Genomic DNA, 17,473 nt, shown 5'->3' with positions numbered 1-17,473 from the left:
AAGAAAGAGCATGTTATCAAAATAATTCTAAGAAGCTCAAAGAGAGTTTTGTTCAGATACTCCGACTCATATAGGATGCACATCACCTTTGGATGAAGAGGGAGTGAAATGTGCTTAACAAAGGAATACGAACCCAAACCAAACAAAACCCCAAAGAACCTCCAAACCCACCAAATATATTGCAAAATCTCCTGGGGGAGAAAGAGCGGGAAAGATGGAAAGTTACAGTTTCTGTATTCATTCCTGGACCACAAATAATCTGAAGATTGTTTCAAAATGAATTATGCTGGATTTGCATCTTTGAACCATCTACTATACAACAACTGTAGGCTGCTATATACATAGGGTAACCCCTATGAAAAACAAGGTAATTTATCATGCTGTCTTCAAGCTCTAGGTTTTATATGCTTTCTTAACTAACTGTGAAGTAGACCTAGGCAATGGGTTTACTCGCATAGGTAAATTCCTTGCAGGCTTGCAGGAAAGGGCCTTGGAGGCAGAGAGGGAAAGAATCACAACATAAACAGTTACAGCTATTTAATCAATATGCTAAAAGGAGTTCTGAACTTGCTGTAATTGTCCATCACTTGGTACAATGTAATTACGAAAATTTCACCAGCATTTTTTTTTTTTCATCTAAGTGGTGCAAATCTGCATCTTGTACGGGGATCACCTCAAAATAATTTCAGTGACTATTTGGTATTGTACTGCTCCGTGCTGCTTCTTGTTTCGTACCAGAGTCCTGCACAGGGCTGCAAAAACCAGGTTTCAATTTATACACTTGCCATCTGTGCAGGGTATGACTATCATAAAAAATGCACAAACACCTTCTGGGGTGAGACTTCTTGGTGAATATTATATAAGAGATAGATATTTAAATGCACACTTTAATCTATATGGGTCTAATCCAGAACTGCTGGAGGTCAGTTACAGAGTAATTGTGTATTTTAAGAGGCCCTTGTGTTCAGTTAAACTTTGCCCAGTCCAGTGATTTTGAGACTCTTATTCCCAGTCAAGCCCTTCTGCTCCCTCCCTGCCTTTCATCAGTAATTATTAGGGCAAAGTGCTTAAGAAAATAAAATACAAAAGGAAAATTATACAGAAAAAAACCCTCTACAAATACAACCTCCCCCCCCATGCCACCAGCACCACCACCAAAAAACCTCACAACTCCCCTCATCCTAACAATAAGCTAGAGTGTAAATACACATCAGCATTGATTACATGAATATTGAACATGTTGCACTTCAAGGGGGTAGGGAGAAGCAGTCGCTGTGCTGAGTACTTGGTCTTCTCCTGTTTACTGTTTAGTGTAATGTGGAGCTAACCAGAAAACAGATTTAAAAGTAAGAAATAAAAATAAGAATCAAAAAAAAAAAAAAAAAAAGGCACCAAAATCCTGAGAATTTCAATATGTGACAGGCTCAGGATTTGACTTTTTTTTTTCTTTTTGGAGTGAATATAAAGAGATGTGGTGAGGCAGTGTACCTTGCGCAACCTCCCCCAAAATGAGCCTACACCAAGGTGTTTACTGTCCAGCCAGAGCATTGCTGCTTACCTATGGTGGGACTGCTTCGGTGTCAGAAAGTGGAGTGCCTTCTATAATAGTTAACTTTTCTTTGATAGCACGCCAAGAAAATAACAACTTTGTTACAGCAAAATTTAAAACTCTGAGAAAGGGGGCATCTATCTGTTTCCACAAGTCCCATGGTGATGAGTTTGGCCCTAAGAGTAGCTTTCTAAAGTGAGAGATAATTGCTGGCATACATAATGCAGATTTCAATAGCTAAAATGAGCAATAACGAATATTCACTTTGAAGTTTGCCTGACAGAGTGCTCAGACTACAAAAAGTTGAAGTAGCATCTTTAATTTAGCTGATAAATGAGATTCCTTTTCAGTCCTCCACTTTCAATCAGTATTTAAGCACTATCACTTTTAACGCTTCAGGTCTGGAGCTTTGTCTCTTAAAGTCAGAGATTTATGGCAAGTGAGAAATGTCCATACTAAAAAGGTAAAAGGAGATTCAGATTATATCCTTTTCTGACCACTATAATTACTAGCTGGATCTTCAGTTGTAACTAATTGAACGGAGGTCAGTGTGTTGCCATGGTAATGTCCTAGCCAAGCAGTTTTACCCATTTTCCAGTCTACTACCCCTTTGCATAACTGCAAGTTATAAAGTGTTTTAATTGCAAGATTTGCAAATGATGCAACATCTAGGCTACAGCTTTACATATAAAGGAAGAAGATTAATGGTATTATTAACATATCTGTGCAAACCCTTCAAGTGCTGAAGATAATTACTGAACACCAGCATTTTCACTGATCATCTGTGTGATGTGTTGGAAATCTGTACAAATCAGGAAGAAAATTGCAGATGTGTATTTTTCTTCCTCTATGCCACTAGTAATTAGAAGAAGTGCCATTCTACAGCAGCCTTGGAATAATAGAGAAATGCCTTTAGTCACTTCACCAAACCAACAATGTAACATTTTTATTTATTGTTTCATTTGATTAGGTTAAAAACCAAGTCATGTTACTGAACTCTTACAATTCTGGTTAGCAATTTTGACCTCATTATTCCAAAACCTGACAAGAACAAATAGCCAGATATCAGCCATCCTCTTGTGTATGTATAAACATACTTTTTTTAATATTATTTGCTTATCACTAATCAAAGTCAAATTATTCCCTGAAAAAATCACCAACACATACAAGTGGGATTCTAAATCACTCAAGAATCCTACAGTAGTTGCATGAGAATAATAAGATTATTATCTTAAATAAGAAAAAAAAAGAAAAAGAAATTTATATACACAGCTAGAAAAAAAAATAAAAATCTCTATACAGAAATAGTAACAATGAAGTTAAAGTATTTATATCCTGATGGACTGATAAAAATATAGGTTTGCACTAGGCTTGCACTCTGGTTGTCCTTCAGTGTGGCAAAAGAACCAAGAGCTCCCTTGTCAGGATAGCTACAGATTCTGCTCCTCTGCAAAAGCAGCATGAAATTGGTTCTCCTTTCCTCAGAATGCAACAGAATGGTCATGCAAAAGGTACAGATTACTACCAAAAATATCTCAAAGGCAGTGGCAATTAGATGTTTCGTTACCCAACTTTCCCCACGTGCCTTCAGCTATTGAAGGACACTGGGCAAAATTTTCAACAGAAACCACATGATTTAGGAATCCAATTTCCATTATTAGAAATGGTTTAGATAATGAAGCCATTCCGATTTAGCTTCCTAAATAACTATTGAATTATTTTAAAAAAGCATAAAATTCAAGGGTTAGTTCTGTAACAGCTTCAATTTCTTGGTACTATGAACTTAGATCTATGTAAAGTATAGCTGGAGAACCTTGCTGGTATGCAGAATTTATTGTCTATAGTAGATTTTTAATTGGACTTACCATACACATTGGAAATATCTTTTTCCACGTTTACTGGCACTAAAACTATAGGGCTAAAAGTAATATTTCTACCCAACTTACAGATTAGGACTTTTAAAATATTTTCCACCCATACGACTTTGCATAAATGTCTTCTAATACCAAGTCACCATAATGCAGTAACTAAAATTTAGAATCACTTCTGAAAAGTTTGAGATGGCCTCAGATTTACTAAGTTATCATGAAGTTCTCTTCGTACAATGTCTTTGTGAGGGACATATAATCACTCTATTCCCCAGATCTGGAAAACAGTCCCCTTTTACCCTCCTGACTAGACAACTCTTAAATAACATTCTTTTCCTAAATTTTCAAAAGGAATAACTTAATAACTTCTGAAGCCTACAGAATAATAGAACCATTTTAAGCTTCCTGAAATGCCCACTCAAAACTGTCCCACTAAGGTAGATCTTAGTCAAAACATTTGGAGATTTCCCTGATTTCAATATGTGGTGGGTTGACCCTGGCTGGACACTAGGTGCCCACCAAAGCTGCTCTATCACTACCCCTCCTCAGCTACACGGGGAGAGAAAATATAACAAAAGTCTTACGGATTGAGATAAGGACAGGGAGAGATCACTCACCAGTTACCATCACAGGCAAAACAGACTCGACTTGGGGAAATCAGTTTAATTTATTACCAATCAAATCAGAGTAGGATGATGAGAAAATGAAACCATATCTTAAAACACCTTCCCCCACCCCTCCCTTCTTCCCAGGCTCAACGTTACTTCTGATTTTCTCTACCCCCTCCCCTCAGTGGCATAGGGGGATGGAGAACGGGCGTTGTGGTCAGTTCATCACAATGTGCCTCTCCTGCTCCTTCCTCCTGAGGGGAGGACTCCTCACACTCTTCCCCTGCTCCAGCTTGGGGTCCTTCCCACAGGAGACAGTTCTCCATGAACTTCTCCAATGATGGAAGAAATATATGCCTGTGAGTGGCCCTCACATAATCTTCCTCTTTTTTTTGAGCTAAATTCTTTTCCCAATTAGTTGTGCAATTCAACATGAAGTCTAAATGCTGCTGCTGCAAGTACATTATGAGAGTCTTATTTATCATGTATATCTAGAGACGTAAGTGTTCTTAATTCTCTAAAAAGAAGCGTGGTGTCTGCCCCAAACTCCACAAAACCCACTTTGACCAGATAAGATACACCCTCTTCCAACTCAAAGAGCCAGCCAGGATATGTCCCAGCAGATCGGATACATGTGGCAGATGAAAAAAAAACCCAACAAAAAGCCAAAACAACCCCACCACAAAAGAAACCAAGGCCAAAAGAAACCAAAAACTCCAAGGCTTTTTTACACTGTGCATCTCTGAGGGTGGTACAGGGATGTATTGCTTCTTACACAAAACTCAAAGCAACACACATACTCTAATTATCTCTATGATTTACTATTTTGCTAAACTTTTAAATCAGAAAGTAGAAGCCTGCTCAGAAGGCAACAGTCCAGATCCCGTGCTGGTATGTCCACAGCAAAAATAGAATCTTCTCACTGGGAAAACAATGGACTGAGTGCCTTCTACCTACCTCCACTTCAATGTGAGGATTTAGGCAGGTTTCTATCCTGTTACTTATTAAGTCAGAAATCATTATGGCATCTAATAAACTGTTTATAACCAAAACGGCTCTAAAAATGAACTAAAAATATAAGAAAGGGGAGGACACCAGAGAAATAGTACAAAAATCTGCAGGTTACAGAATACAGTCTTACACTCCTGTATTTTAAGTTTCTATTGGTTGTTGAGACACCTGGAAATCATGCTTGTGGTAGCTGAAGTTTGACATCTAGTAACTGAAGCACAAAAATAAAAAGAAGCCCTAGAAGTGTAGCTTGAATACCTTTATCCAATAGCTCCCACATGCAAAACTCTCTCTTTTCACCAAAACCAAAGTTTGCTTGTTATATTTGTCTGAATGCAGTATATGTTGTTTTACCAGTTTTAATTAAGAGCTAATATGAGGATATGGGACTTGGGGGGTTGTGAAAAGTATGTATGAATGATACTGATGCTATTTAAATGGTATTTAAGTACTCAAGATTTTTGGTTTCTCATATTACTTTTGAAAATGTTGTAGAATTATATATCTTAAATGAATCTTGCTCTTATACACCCAAGATTTTCTGGATAAGATTATCTTTCATAGATTATTTTGTGTGTGTGTGTGTGTGTTCTCTTAAAATTAAAATTTAAAAAAAGAGAAGGATTAATATCACTATTCTCCCACTGGCGTTTCTGGCCTCATCAAACATGTCTTTTTCTGTTTTTTTTTTTTTTTTTATTTTGCATAATAGATTGACTCACACTTGAAGTGTGAAGCAACACTTGAAATTACCCATGCACATACTGATACACGTCCATATGTTTTTCCACCATTTCTCAAACAATAAGCCAGAGGTAAAAAAAATGTAGTCTAGGAAACCTTCTAGAGTAACTCTTACATGTGTATATTATAATAAATGTTTGTTCCACATCATTTAGTATCACTAGATAACAAGCAGCATACAAAGAATATCTCCAAAACCATACTTATCAGCATACTGTAACATTAAAAAAAATTAAAAAAGGAAGTATGAAGTGTATCCAACAGATGCAAGAATGTTAATCATTTACTCCCTCTGCAATTCTGGCTTTGGATTTTTTCTGATGTATCAAGACTTGGTGGTTATGTATTTCACACTACTGAGCATCAATTGAAAGTGACAGGATAAAGAAATCCAACAGCAAAAAACAAAAAGGATAAAAATGTCTACCCCATCACCTACTACAGCAACTTCAGTGAAGCAATAGATGCAGACTGGCTTCAAACTCAAATGGGAATGGAAAATAATCTTGTCTATTTACATTTATGTAATACCATGCTTGCCAGGTATCTAATAGGCGAAGTGGGATATTTAATGATTTAGCAGTAAACATATCAAAAAGTCAATTCTAACATTCATTTAGCAAAGGAACAGCTGGCAGTACAATATCATGCAATATATACTCCAAACACATTTTATTTTGAAGCAGGCTATTTTCAGACAACAGAAACAAACCAAGATTAAAATTAAATAGTAAATTAAAAGTTGAGAACATGGTCCATACATCAGTGTCCTGAGTATTAATTGGAAAAAATCATTTACTCTTAAAAGGCCCCACAAGAGATTATAATGCTTCTTTAGCCCCATTTCTCATCCTGGTTTTCTGGAAGAGCATTTGCTAATTGAAGGTCACAGTTCAACAGCTTGGCTGCTTTGCCATGAGGCCGGAAGCACTGTTTTTCACAGGCACTGCAAGGAAACCCACCAGCAAACAGCTTGAGGAACATACTTCCACTCAAGGCAGGCTGAAGGAAAGCTGCGCTCTGGCCACACATTGGTTTGAAGGCAGCAGGGCTGCTCCAACCCCATGGCCTCAGCCTGCCCCTTCTCCCTTCCAATGTCTGCAGCAGGCCCAGCACCACTCTCCTTAGGGCATCGAGACAAGGGGGAGGTGACCCTTCAGTATGTTTTTTAACTCCTCCTGCAGCCTTTGACGTACTGCCTTAATTAAGCTTCTGGTCATACCATACCTCCTCTAATGACTTCATTCTCCAGGACACTCATCCCAGAAAATTCAAATTTCACCTGTGGTGGCATATAAATCTCAGCATGTGCTTCTTATTCTGCATAACTGTATACTATATAGGAGAAAAGTTGCTGCAGGCACTAGTGATCCTTTCATAAAATACGAGCCACTGCAAAAGTAGGAAAAATATCCAGCAGTATTTTGAGGGTAGTGTAGACTAGATCAGAAGTTAGAGGGACTTGAGGTGAGAAGAAATTGCAATGTTAGAAGACTAGAAATGGAAATAGTTAGGAAAAAAATCTTCATCTGAAAAGACTAAGGAAAGAATTATGATGAAGGAGAATTTTTTATTTCTTCAAGTAGTATGTCCATTTCTGTGCAGTTATTTCGCAAGGAAAGAACTAGCCACCACGAAAGATACAGGCAAAAACGTTCACATCTAGAAGCTGAAGTAATTTCCTACAGTTCTCATGTATGGGAATCTGCTCTGGTGTGTGGTTGTGAATATTAGCTGACACCAAAAAAAGAGAGGGAGATAATAAAATACACATAAGACTTTTGTAGTCACACCAGGATGGGCAGCAGCAATATCCTCCAAACTGCTGACTGGTAAGAAAGAGAACTATGAAATCTTTCTGAAAAATGTTAGCCTTTCATATTTAAGACTGACTATATCTCATCTGAATAGTCATTTACTGGAAAACTGTCAGCCTTGATTCAAGATTTTCCAAAAGCTTACTGAGAATAGGTCATGTAGAACACAAGCATTCAAGCACTAGAAGAAAAAAGGAACGCAAAGAAAATTGGAAAACAGATGTCCTACTTCTCAATAAGGCCACTTACTTGAAGTAAGTAATGAAGTAAGTAAAGTAAGCTGAGGAATATGTAAGAGCAAAGTACAGATTTGAAATACCAGAATATTTAGGGTTTTTTGCATTCTGTTTCTGTGCATTATAAGACTACAGTGAATGTTATCCTTATACTCTGACACTGGCCTATACATAATAGTCACTTTCTTATAGAAAACAATAAAACACATTCAACAAAACAGATGAAGGAAGAAGGTGATATGGATTTCACTGTTACTGTTAAGAAAAAACCTTGTGAACTCTAACTTTGGCCACAAAATACTGGCCTTTCCATGACCTACACTGTAGACATTCAAAATATAAACCCCTACAAAAGCACAGGATTTCTATTCTTGGGACAATTGCTACTTTTATAACCCTTCAGGTAGAATCATGGGAAGTCATGAAAAGTCTGTCCTGGATTTCCAGAGACCCCCCCCCACTTCCCCTTCCCTCTTCTCTCCCCCAACATTTGCATAGTCTAGTAATTCCCTATATTTTGAGCTTGGGACTTTAAATTGTCATTTATCAAATGGTTAGATTTTTCACCAAAGCGATACGAGATGGACTATATCCCTGCCTGGATTGTCATGCCTGCTTCAGCCTCCTATTCTAAAACTGGTTTTATTTTGGCTAAGACTGCAGACCTACAATGAAACCATAAGGCATGTGTGTTTGGTCTAGGACAATGCTGTTCTGATCTAATTTTTCATTGGGTGTATCTGTACCTGCATGCTCCTATGCTCATATTTGCATGCATGCCAGGTAAAGGATCTTCTCTATACAACTAGTTTGTTAGGTATGCAAAGAGAGTATTGGGGTATCATCTTGCAGTGTCCAGCACTTAACAAGTGATGTACAGACACATCTAAAACATCAGCATAACAATTGCCTCACTGGGTCAATGCCCAGTGTTTCCCACAACTCCTGATATGGATGATATAGAGGAAACTGTTATCCATTATCACAAAATGCTTTTCTGTACATAGTAGTCTATACTTCCTTTAAAATAAATTGAGGCATTTAAAAGGGGGCAAGTAAATTGACCTTGTGCTTCTGGAAATGCCTATTTACTACTGCTGACTAGAAGTGAACTTTAGGTAACTAGCTCAGACACAGACATCCAGGTTGTAGACTTGTAGATCTAGGCAAGAGGAATCCCACCCAAGACACTTAGATATAGTTAGCTTTACTGTATACATTTTCTACTCCACAATGTATATTGAAGTTTGGTCATGCTCCTTTCCCTAAAGGTAGAGTGCAAAATTAGTTTGTTTTAAATCCCTAGTGAGACTCTGGTTACTCCTATAATTAAAGTTCACGTTACAATCTCATAAATGATAATGAACTTTGAGGGCAGCAGAAAATGAAGCAATATTGGGAATGCAATAATCAGACTGCTTGTAAAATTTATTATGTGGAAAAATAAAAATGAGGCTATAGTGTGGCATCAAGGCTTCAGAAAATGGAAACATCACAAAATATGTTTTGTGGAGGAGAAGAAAGCTGTGTTTTTAATTCTCATATCATGCAGCCCTGAACAAGCAGCACACAGAAATATGACCTCAACATAATGACTACAGTTGGACAGTGCAGTGCAGTACTCCCCCACAACAGATAATGTCTTTATTATTGCAAAATATCTAGAGTAGGACTTCTTATTAAATAATGTCTAGCATGAGGTTTCTTTTTTTCTGTTTTGGGTGTTGGTTTGGGTTTTTTTATTAATGATTATTCAGAACCATTACTGAAGAGTCAGCAATATTGCCAGTTGGAAGATCACTAGGGTTACCTTTACTGCACTCAAGTGCAGTAATGTATTATACTTTGTATCTGCAAAGAAAATATTCTCAAAGCATCCTCTTCAGTTAGTGCTTCTTCAGTCCTGTTTTGAATAAGAACTCATTCTTGAAAGGAGTCTTAGTGCCTTTCATTGGATGCAATTATGTTTGATATCAGATCAACTTCCTCTTCTCTCTCTCAAACACAATTTCTAGTTACTGTAACTTGACAGTTCATCTACATACTTCTCTTCCAGCATAGATTAAAATATTTCTATTTTAATAGATTTTAAATTCCATTGAGATCCATGTAAGATGGTAGTGATTGTGTTTTTCCTCTTCACCTTCTATTATTCAAATACTGTACTGTGAGAGAAAATATTTCTCTCGAGTTCTTTTCTTGCTCCTTGCTTACAGGCTGAGAATTTAGTCACACCCAGACTTCAATAAATACTTCTCTCCAAAATAAGAACTCGGATCTGGCTCTAAAAACTCTATTACAGTTCAGCAGACTCACTCATTTCACACCTGGAGACAACTGATGAAATAACCGTCTCCATGGCAAAAAGCTCCATTAGCTACTACAATGAAAGTTTACTGAGCAGACTTAGGACCACCAAGAAGAATTAGCTTCCAAACTGAAAATAAGTGAACTTATAAACCTCACAGCTTTGCTTGCCATTTTCTAACCTTAGAAAACAGATACTGAAACTTGTATGATAAGGTTGAAGAACAGCTAGTGTTGACTTTAATGGAAAATAACAGAGGAAACGTGTTGTTAGCCAAAGGAAAAGTGAACTGTGTCATATGTAGGTTTTAATATTTAATGAATCTATATGGCTGCAATCCATTATGTGACAATTTAATTATATGACAAAAAAGTTTGATAAATAATTTTGTGGTAGGACATCTCATTCATTATTTAACAAAAAAATCAATACTTTCATAAATCATATTTCTACACACACACATATTCACACACACACAAGCTTTTTCAAATAGGCAAAAATCCAGACTCCACAGGCCATTTATCTTCTGGTCAGGACAAGCTGCAATTGAAGTTTAATCAGGCCTAGACGGGAATAAATTTTATTTACTTTTTTAAAACTGGTAGATCAGAAATGGTTGCTGTTAGGTATTTTTCCTCTGATGGCTTCCTGAAACTGTTGTACAACTAGAAGGACTATCTATTGTATTTAACAGACAAAGATGAAATGCCAAATTCCACTATTCTTAATCATGCGAAACTGCTATTTGAGTCAATGGGATCACTGGGGCTAGTAGCCAAGCAAGCAAATAACTTTTCAGGATTAGTGCTCAACTCTAGACACTACGTTACAATCAGTAATAGGCAACAAAGGAAGTTCTCTTGAAGAAAGAACCATGGTAATGATTTACAGTCAAGGACTGCTTTTTTTCCTCTACAAACATTCAGATAAAAGCAGTGTACAGGGAGTCATCCCTGCGGCATATCAAACTTTTGACATGAGAAAACAAAGACAATGAGGAAGTTGGCTAGGTGGAGCAGAAGAGGGACACCAGCCACACGTGAAGGGAGAAGGAGATGCACTATGGAGTGCAATGAAGTCCAAGGTCCTGCATTCAGGAATGAAGAATAGATGGAAAGGAGTGAAGAGAGCTTGTGGAAGGAAATCAGGGATAAGGCACATGGAGAAGGGCAGACAATTGGCAGCTTTCCAGGATCACTTTCTATGGTTCACATAATTAATTTATTAAGACTGTGTAGAACAAACACCTCTTTCCCAACCACTCCCCACACTTCCAGATGTCTTGTGTTGGTACCTGTTGGTTTGTCATACCGTTCCTGACATGCAACTCCAGCCCATGTGGCATGACTCAAGGCCACCATGCTTTCAAGTTATGCAAAATAGTCCTAATTCGATTTGACAAAACGATAGCCTTAGTATTTCGGCCCAGTTCTGCTAGGTAGCTCTACTTGCAGGCCATCTTTGAACTTGCATACCAACAATTTACTTTATCACAGCTGTCCAGTGCTACCTTAGTACTATGAGGATTTTGAATGACTGCAGCTCGAGTTACTGCTGCCTTAGTAAGGATATCAATTTGGCTGAGTGGCTGAAGTATCCATACCTCCTGTACTGAGAACTACAAAGGAGGTGTCCCGTAATATGGAATGGAATAATTTTCCTCTAGCTTGTGGCAGTCACTTTAAAAGTAAGTTCTGTTGTTCTTATAGTGTATAAAGGGTCAAATGAAAGAATTTGATGAGGTTTTTTTTTCTTTTTTAGTTGATTACAAATAGAAAACACTTTTTTACATATACTTAGGTTGCTGTGGTTTTGTGTTTTTAATTAAAACATTTATATTTGGAAATACCAAAATACTTCAGGTTTATATAATTTATTTCCTGATTTTTTTTTTATTATTTTCAGAATTTTTAGGCCCAAATTATTTTTCTTTTTAGCCTTTTTATCTATTTTTAGTTGGATAATACATTTTTCAGTTTTCTCTTGAATTCTCATTTACAGCTAAAATGTTTTAAATATCAAAATTAAGAAATCATTGGACATTATTGAAGTGAAACATTTACTTCACTAAATATAGTTTTGACTTTTCATAATCAGTGTTTTTCTTCTGTTTGTAAACAGTTTGCTTTGATTATTTCTTTGTTTATTCATTACCTAATCTTGATCAACTAAATTGCATGGCTCCTAGTATCTGGCTGCATCTCCAGAATTCCATTAGAAAAACAAAAATCATCTGGAAACAAAGGCGGTATGAGAGTTTGCAATTGAAACAGTATCTGAAGTCCATAATTGAAAAGTTTTAATCTCTTTTTCATTAACATATGTAATCTCTTTTCCATTAAAAAAAGATGCAGGAAAGCTGCATTTACTTGTAAACAAATCGTCCTGTGTGCACAGTATGCCAAGATGGGTATAGTTCTGCTGCTTCTCCAATCTCATGAACAATATAAGGTGTTGTGCACATTAGCAAAAAGTTAAAGTTCACTGAAGTCTAAAACTAAAAAGTAAAGTATGGGTTTGCTGTATTTCTGTAAATTTGGAAAGAATGATTTTGAATCTCATATTGGGGAAATTATTGTATGAAGTCACACATCACATTTGTAACATCCCTACAGGTGTACTAAATCATGTATGTAACAGGATATAACATATTTCACACTGGTAGAACCCATTTTCTTTTGCACCTTATCTTGCTTGAAGTTTTTATCAACAAATACCCTAACACTCCTCCGCATATGTACTATGACATTAAAGATTAAATTAATTAGCACCTGGAAAACTAATGATGAATTCCCACCCTAGAACAATGGCACAGCTGCAGTGCATTCTTTAAGAGGGACAGCAGTGGCTTTCCTGTGATCCAAGTGTTAGTGGCTGATGAAGCAAGAGGAAGGATAATGATTGTCATCAGACTGCTTGGCTGAACAATGAAAGGCATTACTAAAGGCACCAGACTTTTTTGTTAGGGTAGGAGTGAAAGCATTTTGAACCATTCGTCACCTGAAAGGAAAAGACAAGGCCAATAGGCATGTTTTTCCATGCACCTCCAAGTACTATTCACATAAGCTACGTATCAGAGAGAATAAATTGGTAGGTGACCCTGGCAGCACAGGTTTTGTAAGAAAAAGAACAAAGCGTTAAAGGGCAAAACATTAAATACACTGTCAGATCTTTCAGGAAGTGAAAAGGCAAATTCAAATTCCGAAGTCTCTCTCCCAGGGAACAAATTGATCTGACCACATAAGTTTCACCAGTCAATCAATATTCTCAATACAAAAAATATTTACTGAATTGAGCACACTGAGCTACTAGAGCTTTGTATTTATTTACTTCTGGAGGTGAGTTGAGCTTGGTACAAGTTACAATCCCACTGACATGCATAAAGATCCAAGGCACAAAGGCTTAATTATGATTCCTATGAAAATCACAGGTGATGTGAACCAACAGGGTGTGCCCAGAGTTCTATTAAGTGAAGGCTAACTCTCCCCTGAGTAGTATGATATATATATATGATATACTATCATAATAGTATAGAAGATCTGTGCAGAAAAGTGCTACTTTAAGAAATGTTATGTGAACATTATCTGTTGCTCCTAATCAGGAATGTATACTTGGCTGGGTTTGGCTACTGGACTTGCTGATCTGCTCCGCATATGTATCAATCAGTCTGGGTGTAGGTAAGCAAGGTTTACCTTCCCTCTCTATATAGGTGATACGTTTGGGGCCCTACCCTTACCTCAGATTTGAATAATATGAAGTAATTTGGCATTTTCCTAAAACAGACAGATCCAGAGGTCATTAGTGTCTGATGAAGATTGGTATCAAAAGGACACTGGCGAAAATGGCAACTAGAAATCTAATAGCAAAGTCCCTCTGAAGTATTTGAATGGTGTTCCACTAATCATCTAGAACAACTTGAGGAATGATCTACTGACTTCAAAGATGCAAAGTATGTATGTGTTTCTGGGGTGTCCTTTAAAGTACTGATCTCTTTCAAAAGAGACTTAATTGTCTGAGAGAGAATCTGGGCATACAGCATGAGAGAAATCAATGTGTCCTTGCATGCGAAGGCAACCAAGTCCAGAGTCCCACAGCTCAAAGCCAGTAAAGTCTTGAGCATGCCCTTCTCCACCTGTGATATCATAGGTGATTGTAACATACAGCAATTTTTTTTAACCACTATTTCTGGAAGTTGCATTTAAATGACTTAATCCCACTACCACATTTTTTACCCATTTCCATAGAAATACAAATTTTCAGTCTTAAAAGAAAATTGTCTGATTTTTGTATTGTAACTTTTTGCTTCTTACTTTTAATGTTTGAAAATCTTTCCCCTACTAGTTAAAAGATATTCACCATAAAACTTGTCTGCCTGCTCCCACACAGAGAAATAATGCAGGACTTTAACATGAAGAAGCTGGTCAATTGGAGACAAACTATTTCAGGTACTCTATCAGCATTACAACTGGTTAAGGAACAGTTTTGTGGAAAACATTCAATTTGTATGCTTAGCATGTGAATATTAATTTATATTCTGGATGGACAGTCTGGGTGCATTTCATTGTTTCCTAGGCTAAATATTTATTGTGCTTAATTTGGCTAAAAGAGGCATATTTGGAAAATTCGGTTTCTGTTTATCAGCTTTTGAAAACAATCTGTGGTCATAAATACACTGCAAATTTAGAAAGACAAAACCTCAGTTCTGGGTCTGTAAGATGGCACTAAGGCGCACTATCCCTCATTAAAAAAATAAAACAGAGAGAATATGCTTCAAAGACAGGTATTGGAAAGATAGAGATGTATTTAAATGTACTGGTGTCTCCATCATCAGATGCTGTGGTAATGAGGAACATATCAGTACCCAACACAAAAAAAACCCTCAACAGACACATATTAATGCTGTTCAAAGGCAGTAACTCAAAACTGTATCTCATGTTTGATAACTCATTTAGGATTGGTCCTCAGCAATCCCATATCATAGAAATAGTAATAAAATTATATTGGACTTGTTTCTGTTTCTTTTTTAAGGACTGCGGATATAGACCTACTTTCCAACAGTTAACACTTTATTATCTCATCTATTACTTGTCCGTTAGTTTCTTGCTCTTAATTCTTCAACTTGCTTTGCCATAAGGAATAGATAGGAAATAGCATATGGAAACATTATTCGTGTCATAAAAATTTAGTAGTAATGAAATAAAATCTAAAACTAATTAAAATGTTGCTTCTGATGATAAGACATTTTGTTTTGGTAATTTATTTTAGACTGTTACAGGAGGATTAGAAATGGTGGAAGCAACAGTGGTTCAATTAACTACAATGAGATTACAAAGGACACTAGATATTTCATTTGGGATTTAAGTCTTCTACATGCACCTGACAAGCTGACCAATATGAAGCCCTTTCACGAAAATTACTGTATGTCTCAAAGTTCTAAATTATTCATATGAAGAAATGAAATGATCAACAAAACCACTGGATAATTAATGAAGTTGTCATCTTGATAAGACTAATAATAAGCTTCTCCTCAATAAATCATCAGTGATTCCTGTGCTATAGTCACAAAAGCAATTCTACTGTATGTTTACAAGCTAGTGGAATAGAAATACCAAAACTTAAAAGCAGTTGGTTGAGTTTTGCCAATAGTCCAATGATTTTACATGATTTCACATAATTGGTTACTAACTCAGTACATAGTTGCTATGGATGTGAATTTACCAAACAAAAACTGTCATGGTGCAATTTAGATGGAAAACATTTTTTCCTGATAATATTTTTTAGGAAAAATTCTAAGAAGAAGCAGCAGCAGCAGCAGTAATAGGATGCTTATACCTGCTAAATCTAGTAGCACTGTAATGGATGAAATGATCAGTGGGTTACTTATTCTTTAATTAAAGTTTTTGTTGGTTTAATCATACAGTATCACAGTAATAATGCTGTACTGGATAGATGAAGACAAAGGACATTCGAACAAGGTTACAAGAAGTCAGATGATACAACACAGCCACGTTAGATATCGTCTATATCACTCCATCCTATGCTATTCTTCTTCACTATTCCTTGGTAAACTGCTCTTTGTTCACATTCAACCAGCGTTAGGAGTTTCCCATACATACAGGGAGCAGTATCTATTTCTCAATCACATACATTTTTACTGGTCCTGCAGGGTAATAACCGTGCCAGCATAGCTGCCTTCCCTTCTCTGACTCCAGACTGCCTGGCTGAGGCTGATGGAGCACCTCATTCCTGCAGGAGGAGGAGGCAGCCCAAGCCCTGAGGAGCTGTGCTTTGGGGTTGGCAGTGGTCTGTTGGGTTCAGCATGCCCTTGCTGGTTTGACTACTTCTTAGCCACACTGTGCCTCTTGGGAAACCCAAATACAGCCGCAGCTCAGAGCAGCTCTGACACTGGAGGGCAAAGCAATGTCCAACTTCAGGTGCACAGAGCTGACTCACTCTTGCCAACACCCACACATCACCCTTGTATTTTCAGTGGAGTGACAACACTGAAACAATGCAGTGGTGGATCAAGCTCTGTGCCTTTAAACAATACAGGAAAAGAACTAAGAAATGGTCCCAATATTCTGTTAGTTGATGGTGGGTACACACTTTCGCACAAAATCTGAAAACCACAAACCCTCTAGGCTTTCTGTTCTGGTATTTCCATTTTGGTAACGGAGGCATTTGTTGTTACAGATAGAAGGGTCTGGAGATGAAAAACAGCATATTCCAAACATTTCATAGAAAAACCCTAAAACTTTGCAACCTTTTCTTTAAAGTTAGCTCGTTAAAAATGCAGCTTTATATGTTTTTCATTGATGAAAGTCATGCCAAGATTTTAACTCCTTATACTAAACCACCTAAAATAAAGTCAGAACTGCAGAACCTATACTATCACTACAGGCACTCCAGACGCTCTCTGTGCTGTCCCAGGAACATCTGCTACTTTCTTCTGGGTAAAAATATGTTGTTTGTAACTTGTCTTCTGTCTACCCAGAGGCAGTGATGGTTTTCCATTCCTTTTTAACTCTTACATGCCACATTTCATGCCTTTTATAGTGCACACCAATAGCTGCACCACAGCATGCTCACTAACTGTGTGAGCAGTTGCAGACCCCCTTGATCTAAGCATGGTTTATTGATGCTTCATGAGTAGAATACAAGGCAGACTTTGTCAAGATTCACGCAGAAAATTCAATGCTCGTTACAAGGGAAATCCCAAACCCTATCTGGGTGCTCTTGGACGCTGAAGGAAAAGCAGGTTCCAACCAGGAGCAGCTCTAACTGGGGAGAAGAGTGACAGGAAGGCTGCTGCACACATACAACAGGATCTGT

At 37.2% G+C, this 17,473-nt stretch overlaps 1 protein-coding gene and 1 long non-coding RNA gene across 20 annotated transcripts in view; one reads left to right on the top strand and one right to left on the bottom strand.

The window, feature by feature from the left end:
• Nucleotides 1-17,473, bottom strand: part of ROBO2 (roundabout guidance receptor 2) — a 1,090,001-nt gene that overhangs the window by 705,597 nt on the left and 366,931 nt on the right. The gene's annotated exons all lie outside the window — the stretch shown is intronic.
• LOC115601484 overlaps nt 14,467-17,473 on the top strand; it is a 37,415-nt gene continuing 34,408 nt past the window's right edge. Inside the window, exon 1 of the long non-coding RNA XR_003989364.1 lies at nt 14,467-14,586. This is a non-coding gene — a long non-coding RNA (uncharacterized LOC115601484). The remainder of the gene's footprint in view (nt 14,587-17,473) is intronic.

This window comes from Strigops habroptila, chromosome 2, assembly GCF_004027225.2.
Source record: "Strigops habroptila isolate Jane chromosome 2, bStrHab1.2.pri, whole genome shotgun sequence".
Classification (NCBI taxonomy): domain Eukaryota; kingdom Metazoa; phylum Chordata; class Aves; order Psittaciformes; family Psittacidae; genus Strigops; species Strigops habroptila.
The sequence above is the reverse complement of the archived record's forward strand: the minus strand, read 5'-3'. Positions and strand labels throughout refer to the sequence as shown.